The sequence below is a fragment of the Heterodontus francisci genome, chromosome 19 (assembly GCF_036365525.1).
Source record: "Heterodontus francisci isolate sHetFra1 chromosome 19, sHetFra1.hap1, whole genome shotgun sequence".
Taxonomy (NCBI): Eukaryota; Metazoa; Chordata; class Chondrichthyes; order Heterodontiformes; family Heterodontidae; genus Heterodontus; species Heterodontus francisci.
In genome coordinates this window covers 78,242,431-78,259,393 of record NC_090389.1, presented here as the reverse complement: position 1 = coordinate 78,259,393, position 16,963 = coordinate 78,242,431, and positions in this window count along the sequence as shown.

Below are 16,963 nucleotides of genomic sequence, written 5' to 3'. Positions count from 1 at the left end.
TAAAATGTTGAAAGGATTTGATTGGGTAGATATGGAGAAACTATTTCCTCCAATGGGGAAATCAAGGGGACATAATTTTAAAAATTAGAGCAAAGCCATTTAGGAGCAAAATCAGGGAGCACTTTTTTCACATAAACAATAATAGAAATTTGGAATCTCTTCCCCCAGGTAGCTGTGGATATTAGAGCAATTAGTGATTTCAAAGCTGAGAGAGATAGAGCTTTATTAGATAAGGGCATCAAGGGATGTGGAGCAAAGACAGCTAAATGGAGTTGAGGTGCAGATCAGCCACGATCTAACTGAACAGCAGAGCAGGCCCGTGAGACTGAATGACCTGTTCCTATGTTTCTAGGTGCGCCTCTGCCTGCGATTGTGGGCCTGACAATTTCACCAATTGGGCAGAGTCTGTCTGCAGTGCAGTCTAATCGCTCTAGCAACCTCCTCCTCTTCCTCCAAAAGGCAGACGTAAAGGGTGATTCCTGTGACTCCATTTCAGCAATCATCTAATATGGAATTTATGTGTTGCTCCACTCCATCTTTTGACCAAAGATTAATTTTCTTGCCTGCAACATATACTGTGTCAACCACTGAGTATTACAATCCACTTCTGTTACCAATTAGGCTGAAATATCTGTTAAGAATATGAGAAGCTCTGCAAAGGTGTTCATCATCTTTGCCCCTCTAAGTGACCTTTAAATGGTCACATTCCATTAATTTTATTCATCAGTCCTTGTAAGCAGCCCTTCAATAGCAGTTTACATCTGATTTCTCGCACCCTCCCCCATCAATTGGTCTGGTTCACCCAACCATTCTGCCACTTGTGATTTTTCAACATCTTCTGTGACTATGGAATCGAAACAGACTGAGGAGAGAGAAAATACAATCAGAGGGCCCTGTAGAGAGAAAGAAAATAGACTCAAAAAGGAAAGAAAATAACTTTAGAAACAAGAAAAAAAAATTGCAAATCAAAATGAGCACTTTTTTCCCCTTCAGTAAATGTTAGAAGTTAGACTCATTCAGCCTGATCGTTAAGTCAATATGTGTTCGAGAGCCTGGGGCTTGAGTCTCTTTGTATTCTGGAAGCTGATGCAAAATGTGTCATTGGACAGCCTTAGGATGCTTAAAGCTGTAAAGCTGCATAAATTGTAAGCCTACATGGCAGCTTCCGTCATGTTTCGAGCTGTCAAGAACGAACTTACAGTCCCACATGTTTATGCAGCATTTTAATTTTACATTCTGCATTAATGTTTTATATTGAGCCAAGGAATGTGTTCATGCTTTTAAATACCGTACCAGAGGAGAGTCAGAATATCCACACTTTGATCTTGAACAAATAATCATATCTATTCCACTTGCCCAAGGTCCTGGTTAATTAGGCCTTGGATCAGACTGTGATAAAGGATGTGCTTAAATCATTCAAACTATTTCCCACACTACATATAATCCATTTAGTGTTCCGTCATCTTTTTCTTTCTTTTGGGCCTCCTTATCTCGAGAGACAATGGATACGCGCCTGGAGGTGGTCAGTGGTTTGTGAAGCAGCGCCTGGAGTGGCTATAAAGGCCAATTCTGGAGTGACAGGCTCAGAACTTGAATATTAAAATAAACGGTACTCAGAAGATAAAAGCAAAATACTGCAGATGCTGGAAATCTGAAATAAAACCAAAAAGTGCTGGAAATACTCAGCAGGTCTGGCAGCATCTGTGGAGAGAGAAACAAAGGTAACGTTTCAGGTCAGTGAACTTTCATCAGAACTGGCAAATGTTAGAATGTAATAGGTTTTAAGCAAATAAAGTGGGGATGGGGCAAAAGAGAACAAATGGGAAGGTGCTGGCAGGACAGAGGGTCACAGGGAATAACTGACAAAGAGGTCATGGGGCAAAGGCAAAGACAAAGAATGTGTTAATGGTGTCGTGAAATACAAAGCGTTAGTGCAGAGAGGGTGTTAAATGACAGAATAATGAAAGCCTTAGCCAAAAGCAAGACATGAAAAAAAAAGTGGGCAGGCATGTGGTTAAAAAAAAGTGGAATGACAAAACAAGCTAAAATAAAATGAAATAAAATAAAAAAAATACAAAGTAAAACTAAAAAAAGGTAAAACTAAAATAAAAAGTGGGGGCAGTCATGCTCTGAAATTATTGAACTCAACGTTCAGTCTGGAAAATCCAAAAAATGATATTTATCCCTCAATCAAAATCATTAAAAAAAGGATTATCTGATTATCATCACATTGCAATTTGTGGGAGCTTACTGTGTGCAAATTGGCTGCCGTGTTTACTATGTTACAACAATGACTACACTTCAAAATTACAACATTTGCTGTAAAGTGCTTTGTGACATCCTGAGTTTGTGAAAGGCTCTAAATAAATGCAAGTCTTTCTTTCTTTTTCTTGTTTCCCTCTTTTGTGAAGACATAGAATCATAGAATGGTTACAGCACAGAAGGAGGCCATTTGGCCAGTCGTGTCTGTGCCAGCTCTCTGCGAGAGCAACTTCCGATGAAAGCCTTGATTGAACCTACCTCCACAACATTCTCAAGCAGTGCATTCCAGATCCTAAACACTCACAGTGTAAAAAGTTTTTTCCCCGTGTTGCTGTTGCTTCTTTTGCCAATCACCTTAAATCAATGTCCTCTGGTTCTGGATCCTTCGGCCAATGGGAACAGCTTGTCCTTATCTACTCTATGCAGACTCCTCATGATTTTGAACACCTCTATCAAATCTCCTATCAACCTTCTCTTCTGCAAGAAGAGCAGCCCCAGCTTCTCCAAACTATCCACATAACTGAAGTTCCTCATCCCTGGAACCATTCTCGTGAATCTTCTCTAATGCCTTAACATCCTTCCAAAAGTATGGTGTGCAGAACTGGACACAGAACTCCAGTTGAGTCGAACCAGTGTCTTATACAGGTTTGTTATAACTTACTTGTTTTGGTACTCTATTCCCCTATTTATAAAGACCAGGATCCGGTATGTTTTATTAACCACTTTCTCAACTTGCCCTGCAACCTTCAATGATTTCTGCATATATACCCCCAGGTCCCTCTGCTCCTGCATCTCCCTTAGAATTGTAAGCTTTATTTTATCTTATCTCTCCTCGTTCTTCCTTTCGAAATGAATCACTTCACACTCTTCTGCATTAAATTTCATCTGTCACGTGTCCACCCATTCCACGAGCCTGCCTTTGCTCTCTTGAAGTCTACCACTATCCTCCTCAGTTCACAATACTTGCAAGTTTTGATGCAAAGTATTCATTAACAACCATGCACACGTCTTACACCTCCACACACAAGTTCCCTTTTTGGTCTCTTAAAGGCCCCAGTCTTTCTTTCCTTATCCTCTTGCTCTTTGGATTTTCCTTGATTTTACATCCCAATATTTTTTCATGCCCTCTCTTTGCTTTCCTAATTTCCTTTTTAATTTCACCCCTGCACTTCCTATATTCTTTTAGGCTTTCTGCAGTACTGAGCTTTGGCATTTGACATAAAGTTTTTTTTTGCCTCATTCTACTCTGTATTCTCTTTGACATTGTGGGGGGGGGGGGGGAGGTGGGTGCCCCACCCTTTCTCTTTGTGCGAACATAGAACAGTACAGCACAGTACAGGCCCTTCGGCCCACGATGTTGTGCCGAACCTTTAACCTACTCTAGGATCAAACTACCTACATACCCTTCATACTACTATCATCCATGTACCTATCCAAGAGTCGCTTAAATGTCCCTAATGTATCTGCTTCTACTACCACCGCTGGCAGCGCGTTCCACGCACCCACCACTCTCTGTGTAAAGAACCTACCTCTGACATCTCCCCGAAACCTTCCTCCAATCACCTTAAAATTATGCCCCCTGGTGATAGCCCTTTCCGCCCTGGGAAAAAGTCTCTGGATATCCACTCTAACTATGCTTCTCATCATCTTGTACCCCTCTATCAAGTCACCTCTCATCCTTCTTCGCTCCAATGAGAAAAGCCCTAGCTCCCTCAACCTTTCTTCATAAGACATGCCCTCCAGTCCAGGCAGCATCCTGGTAAATCTCCTCTGCACCCTCTCTAAAGCTTCCACATCCTTCCTATAATGAGGCGACCAGAACTGAACACAATATTCCAAGTGTGGTCTAACCAGGGCCTTATAGAGCTGCAGCATAACCTCGCGGCTCTTAAACTCAATCCCCCTGTTAATGAAAGCCAACACAAAATACGCCTTCTTAACAACCCTATCAACTTGGGTGGCAACTTTGAGCGATCTATGGACATGGACCCCAAGATCCCTCTGTTCCTCCACACTACCAAGAATCCTGTCTTTAAGCCTGTATTCTGCATTCAAATTCGACCTTCCAAAATAAATCACTTCACAATTTCACTATTTCACTATTTGCTCTGAACCCTTTGTAGCTCCTCGTTGATGGTTTTCCACTGCTCGGACACTGATTTACCTTCAAGTAGCCATTTCCAGTCCACTTTTGCCAAACCACATCTCAGCTTAGTAAAATTGGTCTTTCCCCAATTTAAAACTTTTACTCTTGGTCTATCTTTATCCTTTTCCATAACTGTTCTAAATCTAAATAAATTATGATCACTACCACTGAAGCCCCTTCCACCTGCCCAGATTCATTCCGTAAAACTAAGTCCAGAGCTGCCCCTTCTCTTAATAAGAGCAAAATACGGCCGATGCTGGAACTCTGAAATGAGAGCAGAAAGTGCCGGAAATACTCGGCAGGTCTGGCAGCATCTGTGGAGTGAGAAACAGAGTTAATGGGCTGCATTTTAAGAGCCTGACACCGAAATAGGTGTCGGGCGCAAATATTTGTGGCCCACACGCACGGGGCCCATGTTGCGGAGCCACTGCGGTTCCACAATGACGTGGAAGGGGGCCGGGTAATACCGGCAACGGTAACCGGCACCAACGCACAGGCGCCGGCACCATTTTTAAAGGGCTTAGAGCCCTAACTGAGCATTTAAATTTCAAAGGGACAGTTACGTTAAAGATTATAAAAATGAATAAAATATCCTTTCCATGCACTCTCCCACCACCCCCATCACTGGCATTACACTTCATTCCTGCTCTTTTCCCCCCCGGAATACCCAGCTTAAAAAGTTGACCTTTCCCTCTCCTATAGTTCGGAACCTTTGTCCTTTACCCCTTCCCATCAATCCCCCCGACCAATCCGCAGCGTTGTAACCCCATTCTCACCACCTGCACAGAGAAAATTACCTTCTCCCCCCCTCTCCACAGGTGTCATGCCACATTTCCCCAAACGGGGATTCGAAGGCGCGGCATTGCCGGCCGTCACAATGAAGACACCAACCCGCTGGCAGAATCACTGCAGCCTGCGTGGTAAGTAGCCATTGACATTTTTATGCGGGTCCCATTGCCGAGCGGTGGGGCGGCCACCACGAGGCCTTGTAGGCACCGTTGAGATCGTTACAGGGCCTGCGGGCGTCAGGGTCGGTGGCGGTCCTCCTCCGTTGCAATTTTCATTGCCCCCCCTGCCACCATTCCCGGTGGCAGAGAGGCTTTAAAATCCAGCCAATGTTTCAGGTCAAAAGTTAGAAATGTAACAGTTCCTGAGCACGTTTTTTTTTATGGGGGAGGGGAAGAAGAACAAAAGGGAAGGTCTGTGATAGGACGGAGGATAGGAGAGATTAAATGACGGAGATGTTATGGAATAAAAGGCAAATGGAGTTCTAAATAGTTGTAGTAAAAGTGAAAACATTTGTCCAGAGCGAATGCTAATGGCAGAATAATGAACAGCTCTGTCAGAAAGCAAAATCATGAGAAATAAGTTTAAGACTGGCACATGGTTAAAAAAAAATTTTAAATAAAAATAATAAATAAATAGAAAATAATGGGGGTGATTGCCTGAAGTTATTAAACTCAATATTGAGTCCAGAAGGCTGTAGAGTACCCAATTGAAAGATGAGCTACCGTTTCTCGAGCTTGCGTTGAGCTTCCCTGGAACATGCAGCAGGCTGAGGACAGAAATGTGTCAGAGCAGTATGGTGAATTAAAATGGCAAGCAACCGGAAGCTCGGGGTCATGTTTGTGGTCCGAGTGGAGGTGTTCTGCAAAGAGGTCGCCCGATCTGCATTTAGTCTCTCCGATGCAGAAGTGACCACAGCAAGTACAGTATACTAAATTGAAAGAAGTACAAATGAATCGCTGCTTCACCTGGAAGGCATGTTTGGGGCCTTGGATGGTAAGGAGAGAGGAGGTAAAAGGTTATCACACCCCCTGCGATTGCATGGGAAAGTGTCAGGTGAAGGCGACAATGAGTCAGGGTTGGTACAGGAGTGGACCAGTGTGTCGCAGAGGCAACGGTCCCTTCAGAATGTTGACAGGGGAGGGGAAGATGTTTTTGGTTGTGGCATCATGCTGGAGGTGGCGGAAATGGCGGAGGTTGATCCTTTGGATGTGGAGGCTGGTGGGTTGGAAAGTGAGGACATGGGGAACCCTGTCGCGGTTCTGGGAGAAAGGGGAAGGGGTGAGGGCAGAAGTGCAGGAAATGGGATGGACACGGTTGAGGGACCTGTCAACCACAGTGGGGGGTGGGTGGGGGGGGACCTCAGCTGAGGAAAAAGGAAGATGTATCAGAAGCTCTGTTGTGGAAGGTTGCGTCATTAGAACAGATGCATTGGAGATAGAGAAACTGGGAGAATGGAATGGAGTCCTTATAGAAAACAGGGTGTGAGAGTTGGTGGGTTTATAATGAATATTAGTGGACAGCCCCAGAGATGGAGACAGAGAAGTCAAGGAAGGTAATGGAAGTGTTGGAGGTGGACCATGTGAAGGTGAAAGAAGGGTGAAAATTGGAAGCAAAGTTGATGAAGTTTTCCAGTTCGGGGCAAGAGCAGGAAACAGCACCTATACAATCATCAATGTACCAGAAAAAAGAGTTGGGGAAGGGGGTCTGCATAGGACTGTTACAAAGAATGTTCGGCATATCCCACAAAAAGACAAGCATAACCAGGACCCATTCAGGTATCCATAGAAACACCTTCTATTTGGAGGAAATGAGTGGAGTTGAAGGAGAAGTTGTTCAATGTGAGAACAAGTTCAGCGAGGCGGAGGAGGGTGATGGTGGATGGGAACTGGTTGTGGAAATGAATGCATGCCTCAAAGACTGGTGTGGTAGAAGTGGGTTCCAGTTCGTGGGGCACTGGCACCAGTACTGGGCAATGTGGAGGCTGTACCACTGGGACGGTCTACACCTGAACCATGCTGAGACCAGTGTTCTAGCGAGCTGCATAACTAGGGAAGTAGAGAGGGTTTTAAACTAAATAGTGAGGACAAGGGATCAAATTTGGGAAGATATGGTAAATCAAAGAGTAGAGACAAGGCAAGAGAGAAAGGTATTCATATGGGAAATGATAACCAGACCATGACAGGAAGGGACAGAGAGTACACATCTAAGAGTAAATCAACAGAAAAGCTAATGGCTTTGATCCTACTTCCAAGTGTCTATCTCTACCCTCAGCTCATCTGCCTTAGACTCCTTCTATTGAAATATATGTCATTTGGACTCCCAAAGAACAGTTGTTGTTTATTTTCTAGCCTTTGTTTCCTCGATTTTCCAAATGTACCTATTAATTTTCTGCCTTTTTTAAAAATTCATTCATGGGATGTGGGCGTCACTGGCCAGGCCAGCATTTATTGCCCATCCCTAATTGCCCTTGAGAAGGTGGTGGTGAGCTGCCTTCTTGAACCGCTGCAGTCCATGCCAGGTAGGTATACCCACAGTGCTGTTAGGAAGGGAGTTCCAGGATTTTGACCCAGCGACAGTGAAGGAACGGCAATATAGTTCCAAGTCAGGATGGTGTGTGACTTGGAGGGGAACTTGCAGGTGGTGGTGTTCCCATGTATTTGCTGCCCTTGTCCTTCTCGTTGGTAGAGGTCGCGGGTTTGGAAGGTGCTGTCTAAGGAGCCTTGGTGCATTGCTGCAGTGCATCTTGTAGATGGTATACACTGCTGCCACTGTGTGTCGGTGGTGGAGGGAGTGAATGTTTGTAGATGGGGTGCCAATCAAGCGGGCTGCTTTGTACTGGATGGTGTCGAGCTTCTTGAGAGTTGTTGGAGCTGCACCCATCCAGGCAAGTGGAGAGTATTCCATCACACTCCTGACTTGTGCCTTGTAGATGGTGGACAGGCTTTGGGGAGCCAGGAGGTGAGTTACTCGCCTCAGGATTCCTAGCCTCTGACCTGCTCTTGTAGCCACGGTATTTATATGGCTACTCCAGTTCAGTTTCTGGTCAATGGTAACCCCTAGGATGTTGATAGTGGGGGATTCAGCGATGGTAATGCTGTTGAATGTCATTACCATTTCCAGCTTTCTATTTCCAGCTTTGTTCCTCTCCCTTCTGAATCTGCACTCAGGTTCCCATCCTTCTGCCAAGTTAGTTTGAACCTTCCCCAACAGAGCAAGCAAACCCTTCCAGCCACACATTCATCTGCACCATCCTCCTCTTTCCATACTCACTAGCATGTGGCACCGAGAGTAATCCAGAGATTTAGAGGCAAAAAATAATCAGGAAACCAAGAAATGAAGGAAAAGATTACACAAGAGGGAGGGCTTTAGATTCTTGAGGCACCGTAACTGGTTCTGGGGGATACCAACGACATAGGTAGGAAGAGAGATGGGGATTTAAGGCAGAAATTCAGGGAGCTAGGGTGGAAGCTTAGAGCGAGAACAACCAGAGTTGTTATCTCTGGGTTGTTGCCCGTGCCACGTGCTAGCGAAGAGAGGAATAGGGAGAGAGAGGAGTTGAACACGTGGCTGCAGGGATGGTGTAGGAGGGAGGGTTTTGGTTTCCTGGATAATTGGGGCTCTTTCTGGGGTAGGTGGGACCTCTACAAACAGGATGGTCTTCACCTGAACCAGAGGGGTACCAATATCCTGGGGGGGAGATTTGTTAGTGCTCTTCGGGGGGGTTTAAACTAAATCAGCAGGGGAATGGGAACCTAAATTGTAGTTCCAGTGTACAGGCTGTTGAGAGTAGTGAGGTAGGGGATAAGGTTACAGGGACGCAAGAGGGCACTGGCAAGCAAGAACTTGGTTTAAAGTGTGTCTACTTCAACGCCAGGAGCATCCGGAATAAGGTGGGTGAGCTTGCAGCATGGGTTGGTACCTGGGATCCTGATGTTGTGGCCATTTCAGAGACATGGGTAGAGCAGGGGCAGGAATGGATGTTGCAGGTTCCGGGATTTAGATGTTTCAGTAAGAACAGAGAAGAGGGTAAAAGAGGGGGGGGTGTGGCATTGTTAATCAAGGAAAGTATTACAGCGGCAGAAAGGATGTTTGAGGACTCGTCTACTGAGGTAGTATGGGCCGAGGTTAGAAACAGGAGAGGAGAGGTCACCCTGTTGGGAGTTTTCTATAGACCTCCGAATAGTTCCAGAGATGTAGAGGAAAGGATAGCGAAGATGATTCTCGACAGGAGCGAGAGTAACAGGGTAGTGGTTATGGGGGACTTTAACTTTCCAAATATTGACTGGAAATACTATAGTTCGAGTACTTTAGATGGGTCTGTTTTTGTCCAGTGTGTGCAGGAGGGTTTTCTGACACAGTATGTGGACAGGCCAACCAGGGGCGATGCCATATTGGATTTGGTACTGGGTAATGAACCCGGCCAGGTGTTCGATTTAGATGTAGGTGAGCACTTTGGCGATAGTGATCACAATTCGGTTAGGTTTACCTTAGCGATGGGCAGGGACAGGTATATACCGCAGGGCAGGAATTATAGCTGGGGGAAAGGAAATTATGACGCGATTAGGCAAGATTTAGGATGTGTAGGATGGGGAAGGAAACTGCAGGGGATGGGCACAAACGAAATGTGGAGCTTATTCAAGGAGCAGCTAATGCGTGTCCTTGATAAGTATGTACCTGTCAGGCAGGGAGGAAGTTGTCGAGCGAGGGAGCCGTGGTTTACTCAAGAAGTTGAAGCGCTTGTCAAGAGGAAGAAGAAGGCTTATGTTAGGATGAGACGTGAAGGCTCAGTTAGGGCGCTTGAGAGTTACAAGCTAGCCAGGAAGGATCTAAAGGGAGGGCTAAGAAGAGCAAGGAGAGGACACGAGAAGTCATTGGCGGATAGGATCAAAGAAAACCCTAAGGCTTTCTATAGGTATATCAGGAATAAAAGAATGATAAGAGTTAGAACAGGGCCAATCAAGGATAGTAGTGGGAAGTTGTGTGCGGAATCAGAGGAGATAGGGTAAGCGTTAAATGAATATTTTTCGTCAGTATTTACAGTAGAGAAAGAAAATGTTGCCAAGGAGATTACTGAGATACAGCCTACTAGGCTAGATGGGATTGAGATTCACAAGGAGGAGGTGTTAGCAATTTTGAAAAGAGTGAAAATAGATAAGTCCCCTGGGCCAGATGGGATTTATCCTAGGATTCTCTGGGAAGCCAGGGAGGAGATTGCAGAGCCGTTGTTGTTGATCTTTATGTCGTCATTGTCGACATGAGTAGTGCCGGAAGACTGGAGGATAGCAAATGTTGTCCCCTTGTTCAAGAAGGGGAGTAGAGACAGCCCTGGTAATTATAGACCTGTGAGCCTTACTTCGGTTGTGGGTAAAATGTTGGAAAAGGTTATAAGAGATAGGATTTATAATCATCTTGAAAAGAATAAGTTCATTTGCGATAGTCAGCACGGTTTTGTGAAAGGTAGGTCGTGCCTCACAAACCTTATTGAGTTTTTCGAGAAGGTGACCAAACAGGTGGATGAGGGTAAAGCAGTAGATGTGGTGCATATGGATTTCAGTAAGGCGTTTGATAAGGTTTCCCACGGTAGGCTATTGCAGAAAATACGGAAGTATGGGGTTGAAGGTGATTTAGAGCTTTGGATCAGAAATTGGCTAGCTGAAAGAAGACAGAGGGTGGTGGTTGATGGCAAATGTTCATCCTGGAGTTTAGTTACTAGTGGTGTACCGCAAGGTTCTGTTTTGGGGCCACTGCTGTTTGTCATTTTTATAAATGACCTGGATGAGGGTGTACAAGGGTGGGTTAGTAAATTTGTGGATGACACGAAGGTCGGTGGAGTTGTGGATAGTGTCGAAGGGTGTTGTAGGTTACAGAGGGACATAGATAGGCTGCAGAGCTGGGCTGAGAGATGGCGAATGGAGTTTAATGCGGAGAAGTGTGAGGTGATTCACTTTGGAAGGAGTAACAGCAATGCAGAGTACTGGGCTAATGGGAAGATTCTTGGTAGTGTAGATGAGCAGAGAGATCTTGGTGTCCAGGTACATAAATCCCTGAAAGTTGCTACCCAGGTTAATAGGGCTGTTAAGAAGGCATATGGTGTGTTAGCTTTTATTAGTAGGGGGATCGAGTTTCGGAGCCACGAGGTCATGATGCAGCTGTACAAAACTCTGGTGAGGCCGCACCTTGAGTATTGCGTGCAGTTCTGGTCACCGCATTATAGGAAGGATGTGGAAGCTTTGGAAAGGGTGCAGAGGAGATTTACTAGGATGTTGCCTGGTATGGAGGGAAGGTCTTACGAGGAAAGGCTGAGGGACTTGGGGTTGTTTTCGTTAGAGAGAAGGAGGAGGAGAGGTGACTTAATAGAGACATATAAGATAATCAGAGCGTTAGATAGGGTGGATAGTGAGAGTCTTTTTCCTCGGATGATGATGGCAAACACGAGGGGACATAGCTTTAAGTTGAGGGGTGAAAGATATAGGACAGATGTCAGAGGTAGTTTCTTTACGCAGAGAGTAGTAGGGGCGTGGAACGCCCTGCCTGCAACAGTAGTAGACTAGCCAACTTTAAGGGCATTTAAGTGGTCATTGGATAGACATATGGATGAAAATGGAATAGTGTAGGTCAGATGGTCGGCGCAACATCGAGGGCCGAAGGGCCTGTACTGCGCTGTAATGTTCTAATTCTAATTCTAATTCTAATGTGGGACATGCACAAGCCAGATGAGTTCGACCTTAACAGGCCTGGGGCCAATATCGTGCCGGAGAGGTGGTGAGTGAAGCAAGATCAAGAATTTACGTTTGAAGAGACTTTTGATGGAGGGAATAGAGGTAACAAGGGTTAGGGAGAACATTCCAGAGAGTGAGGCCAAAACTGGTTGAAATCTCTGCAGCCAAAAATGGAGTGCAGTTGGAAAGAATGCAAAGAGTATGTGGAGGGAATGCGCAAGAACTTACAGTTGGGTGATGATGAAGAGTTACAGAGCAGTAAGGCCATGAAAACATTGAAATCAATGTTGGATCAGAAATAAATGAAGGTGCTATGACTGAGGTGGAAGGAGTGCACTGCTTATTCTAGTCCCACTTCTCCACACGTCACAATATATTTTTAAATTTTTCCACATACCGATATAGTCAATAATCTACTCTATTTTTCCCAAAATAACACACATCAACCTGGTTTCTGTAATAAAAAACAAAATTATCAGTTTATTATAAGCCAAGTCCTAACCAATAATAAAGTACAACATACACACAAATTGGAATATTAAAGCCTCTTATTTATCCTAGCCCTCACACCCACACACACACATACATGCACAACCAGTTAACCAGGGAAAAAAGGGATTTCTGTTCACAGCTGTTACAAAGAAATAGAAGGAATAAAAAAAACATTTAGGCTGAAACGAAGGTGTTGTCATGCAGGCTCCCACCTGCCAAGAATGAGGCACATTAATTTCACCACACGGACATTAAATTTCAAATTGTTGCTGGGAAGAAGAGAAGGAAGGCCTGTTACAAGGGGTTGAAAGGCCCCTGGCTGGAAAGACATTTTTGCATATTAACAAACAGTGCTTGCAACACAGGAGCTATGCCCTGCTCCAATTTGATCCACAAACAGACATGGTCAGACCAGTTAGTCACATGACAACTGGCTGTTACAGAGTTTGAACTGAGAGTTTTAAATGATCGAGACAGTCTTAGAATTGGCAGGAAGCAGAATGCTCCTGGACTGAAGAAGACCTCCTGTCTGTTTGCCTGCTCCCATCGCTTTCTCAACAGCTTCAGAATCCATTGAAGACACATGAACCCCAAGAGAGAAAAGTCCCCTCCAGTGAACAAGGTTTAAGAAGAATACTGGGCCCCCAACGAAAAGCAAGATCTACCTACAATCAAGGACTCTACAGTGAGCTCCAATACCCGTAACAAAAACTCTTCAGATAGTGCCTGAAACTTTTCCACTTTATTTTTCTTCTGTTCTGTTCTGTCTCTATTTGCATGTGTGTATCGTGTATACATGCTAGCGTGGGCACGTCTTGAATCCGTAGCCATTAACCGAATTAAAGTTTAAGTTTAATAAATTTCAACTTTTCTTCTTTAAATTTAAGGAAGCCTGTTTACGCTGGTTTCTTTGCCTTATCGTTGGAAAGCGGTGAACAAGGATTCACCAAGGGGGAACTAAAGGCACAGTGGGCTGAATTTTACGTCACGTAAAATTGAGCGGGAGGCTCCGGGAGAGGGCTTCCCGGCCCACTTCCAACTCCAGCCAACTTTACAGCGGTCGGGCTGTTGCGGGGTGGGGAGAAAGGCCCACCGGCCCAAGCCCAATCAAGACCCTTAAGTGACCACCTAATGGCCACTTAAGGGCTCTTGGCTGCCTCCACGGGTATTTTACCCATGGCAAGTGGGTGTGCTGAGGACGCCAGCGATAGCTGCCAGCCTTTCCACGCGCCGGGTGGGTGCCATGGCAGTCGGGCACAGGATGCCGATTAAGGACCGCCCCCACCTCCCAACTCACCCCCAGGACCCAAAACGCCCGCCCCAACCCCCAAACAACTACCCTTGCCTCGCCGCCACGACCGATCACTTCCCCGGCGAGGCAAGCCAAGTTTACCTCGTCTCCTGGCTCCATGGTGTCAGCTGGGCCGCAGTCCCAGCAGTGGCCACCGCTCCCGGTGGTGCTGCTGGGACTAAGAGCTGCCGGCAGGACCTCCTCCCTCAAGCAGGTGGAAGTCCCGCCTCGGGACAGTTAAAGCTTGGGGACCCGTAAAATGCGCGTCGGATCCCCGTGCTAGGCGGAAGCAGGTGCGCCACTAACTTTTACATAGGTGGTGACGTCCCGTCCGCCTATGGTAAAATCCAGCCCAGTGTGTTTAAAAATAAAACCCTATTACAGTAAGACCTGGTGAAGGCTGAAAGGGAACCCTAGACCTCTTTCTCACCTGGTCGTAACAAGGTAAATAGTTAAGAGGACACTCAAGCAGATTTTAAACACGAGTATAGACGTGTTGGACGAAGTAATCTTTCTGTTCTATAGATTCAATGTAAAACATTTGCAAACTTTAGAAAGGAAAATAATTATGGAGATGCCTCTCAAGACTTTCAAGGAGGCATTCAAGTTGAAAACAGAAAGTTCAACAATTGAAGTATGAAGATAACATCACTGGAAATAAGAGACAGCTGCGGCAACTGATGGATAGATATAAGCAGCCGTTAAAGAGCTAATTGTCAACCATTGGTGGCTTAGTAACAGAGCAGGAACATGCTATTCTACATCGCTTGAGTGTTCCCTGTGCGTCTCCTTCATCTACTAGACCATCAGGGGATCTTTATTCCTCACTATTTCTCCTCAAATTGAGTCAGAAAGTACAGAATGAGTGTCAATCAGAGTCATAGAGTTATACATCACAGAAACAGGCCCTTCGGCCCATCGTGTCTGTGTCGGCCATGAAGCACCTATCTATTCTCATCCCATTTTCCAGCACTTGGCCCGTAGCCTTGTATGCTATGGCGTTTCAAGTGCTCATTTAAAGACTTCTTAAATGTTGTGAGGGTTCCTGCCTCTACCATCCCTTCAGGCAGTGTGTTCCAGATTCCAACCACCCTCTGGGTGAAATTTCTTTTCCTCAAATCCCCTCCAAACCTCCAGCCCCTTAGCTTAAAAATCTATGCCCCCTGGTTATTAAGCCCTCCGCTAAGGAAAAAAGTTTGTTCCTATCTAATCTATCAATGCCCCTCATAATTTTGTATACCTCAATCACGTCCCCCCTCAGCCTTCTCTGCTCTAAGGAAAACAACCCCAGCCTTTTCAGTCTCTCTTCATAGCTGAAATGTTCCAACCCAGGCAACATCCTGGTGAATCTCCTCTGCACCCTCTCCAGTGCAATCACATCCTTCCTATAAGTGTAGTGACCAGAACTGTACACAGTACTCCAGCTGTGGCCTAACTAGCGTTTTATATGCCTACATCATAGCCTCACTGCTCTTATATTCTATGCCTCAGCTAATATCCCATTTGCCTTCCTAAACACCTTATCTCCTTGTGCTGCTGCCTTCAGTGATCTACGGACAATGACACCAAGGTCCCTCTGACCTTCTGTACATCTTAGGGTCCTACCATCCATTGTATATTCCCTTGCCTTGTTAGTCCTCCCAAAAAGCATCACCTCACACTTCGCAGGATTAAATTACATTTGCCACTGCTCCGCCCATCTTACCAGCCCATCTATATCGCCCTGTAATCTAAGATTTTCCTCCTCACTATTTACGACACCACCAATTGTTGTGTCATCTGCAAACTTACTGATCGTACCTCCTATATTCACGTCTAAATCAGAGCGCTGATGTTGGCAAAGTTTGATTAAATTATTGCTAAACTTCTCTGACACTGTCTTATTTTTGCTTCATCGGCAGCTGTTTGTCTGGCGTTATTTAAAATAATTAAACCTGACTGCATTTATGCCTTTGGACCCTCTGAATAAACCATTTGCCAACAAGCTGCTGGCTCTACAAGGCTGTAGTTACAGCGAGAGCAACAGTGCGTCTAAGGTTGAGGGATTACAGCACAGCATATGCTTTAAATAATAATTCATTCTGAGTGGCAGCTCCTAATCTGGCAGGAAAATTGATGGTCTTTCACCAAGAGTTTTACAACAACAGCATTATCGAAATAGAGAATATTTTCAAAGTTTGTTGGCTGTTAAGTTCCTCTGATAAGACATTGCTAAATCTGTTATTTTAAGTTTTAGAGTTTTGTTTTATTACCTCCAAACTCAATTTTTATACAAAAGCAAGATACTGCAGATGCTGAAAATCTGAAATTAAAAAAAATGATAGAAATACAGAGCAGGTCTGGCAGCATCTGTGGAGAGAGAAACTGAGTTAACATTTCTGGCCTTTGACCTTTCATCAGAACTGAGAGAAGCTGGAAATGTAATAGGTTTTGAGCAAGTGAAAGGTGGGAAGATGGGAAGAAGAACAAAAGGGAAGGTCTGTGATAGAATGGCGGGCAGGAGAGATTAAATGACAAAAGGTGGCATAGTACAAATCCAAAGGGAGTGGTAATGGGACAAGCGAAGAAACAAAAGATGTCTCTGGATGAGGTGTGAATGGCAGGATAGTGGCCGTCCATAAAATAAAAGATTTAAGAAAGAAACAAGAGAGAAAAGCAAACCAGCAAAAAAAAAAATGGGGCAGGCGTTATGACCTAAAATTGTTGAACTCAATGTTGAGTCCGGAAGGCTGTAAAGTGCCCAGTTGAAAGATGAGGTGCTGTTCCTCGAGCTTGCGTTGAGCTTCACTGGAACACTGCAGCAGGCCAAGGACAGAAAGGTCAGAGTGGGATCAAGGAAGAGAATTAAAATGACAGGCGACCGGAAGCTTGGGGTCATGTGTGGCGACTGAATGGATGTGTTCTGCAAAGTGGTTGCCTAGTTTGCGTTTGGTCTCCCCCAATGTAGAGGAGATCATATCATGAGCAGCAAAAACAGTATGCCAAATTGAAAGAAGTACAAATAACTTGTTGTTTCACCTGGAGGAAGCAGAGAGCTCTCAGATCAGCTTGGTAGGGAATGGAGGTGTAGAGGGGTTGGATGGCCATCGTGAAGAGGAGGAGGCTAGGGCCAGGAAACTGGAAGCTGTTGAAGTGACAGAAAGCCTCTGAAGAGTCAAGGATGCAAGCGGGAAGAGATTGGAGAGGGGGAGAAAAGATGGAGTCGAGATAGGAAGAAATCAGTTCAGTGGGGCAGAAACAGGCTGAAACGATGGGTCTACCAGG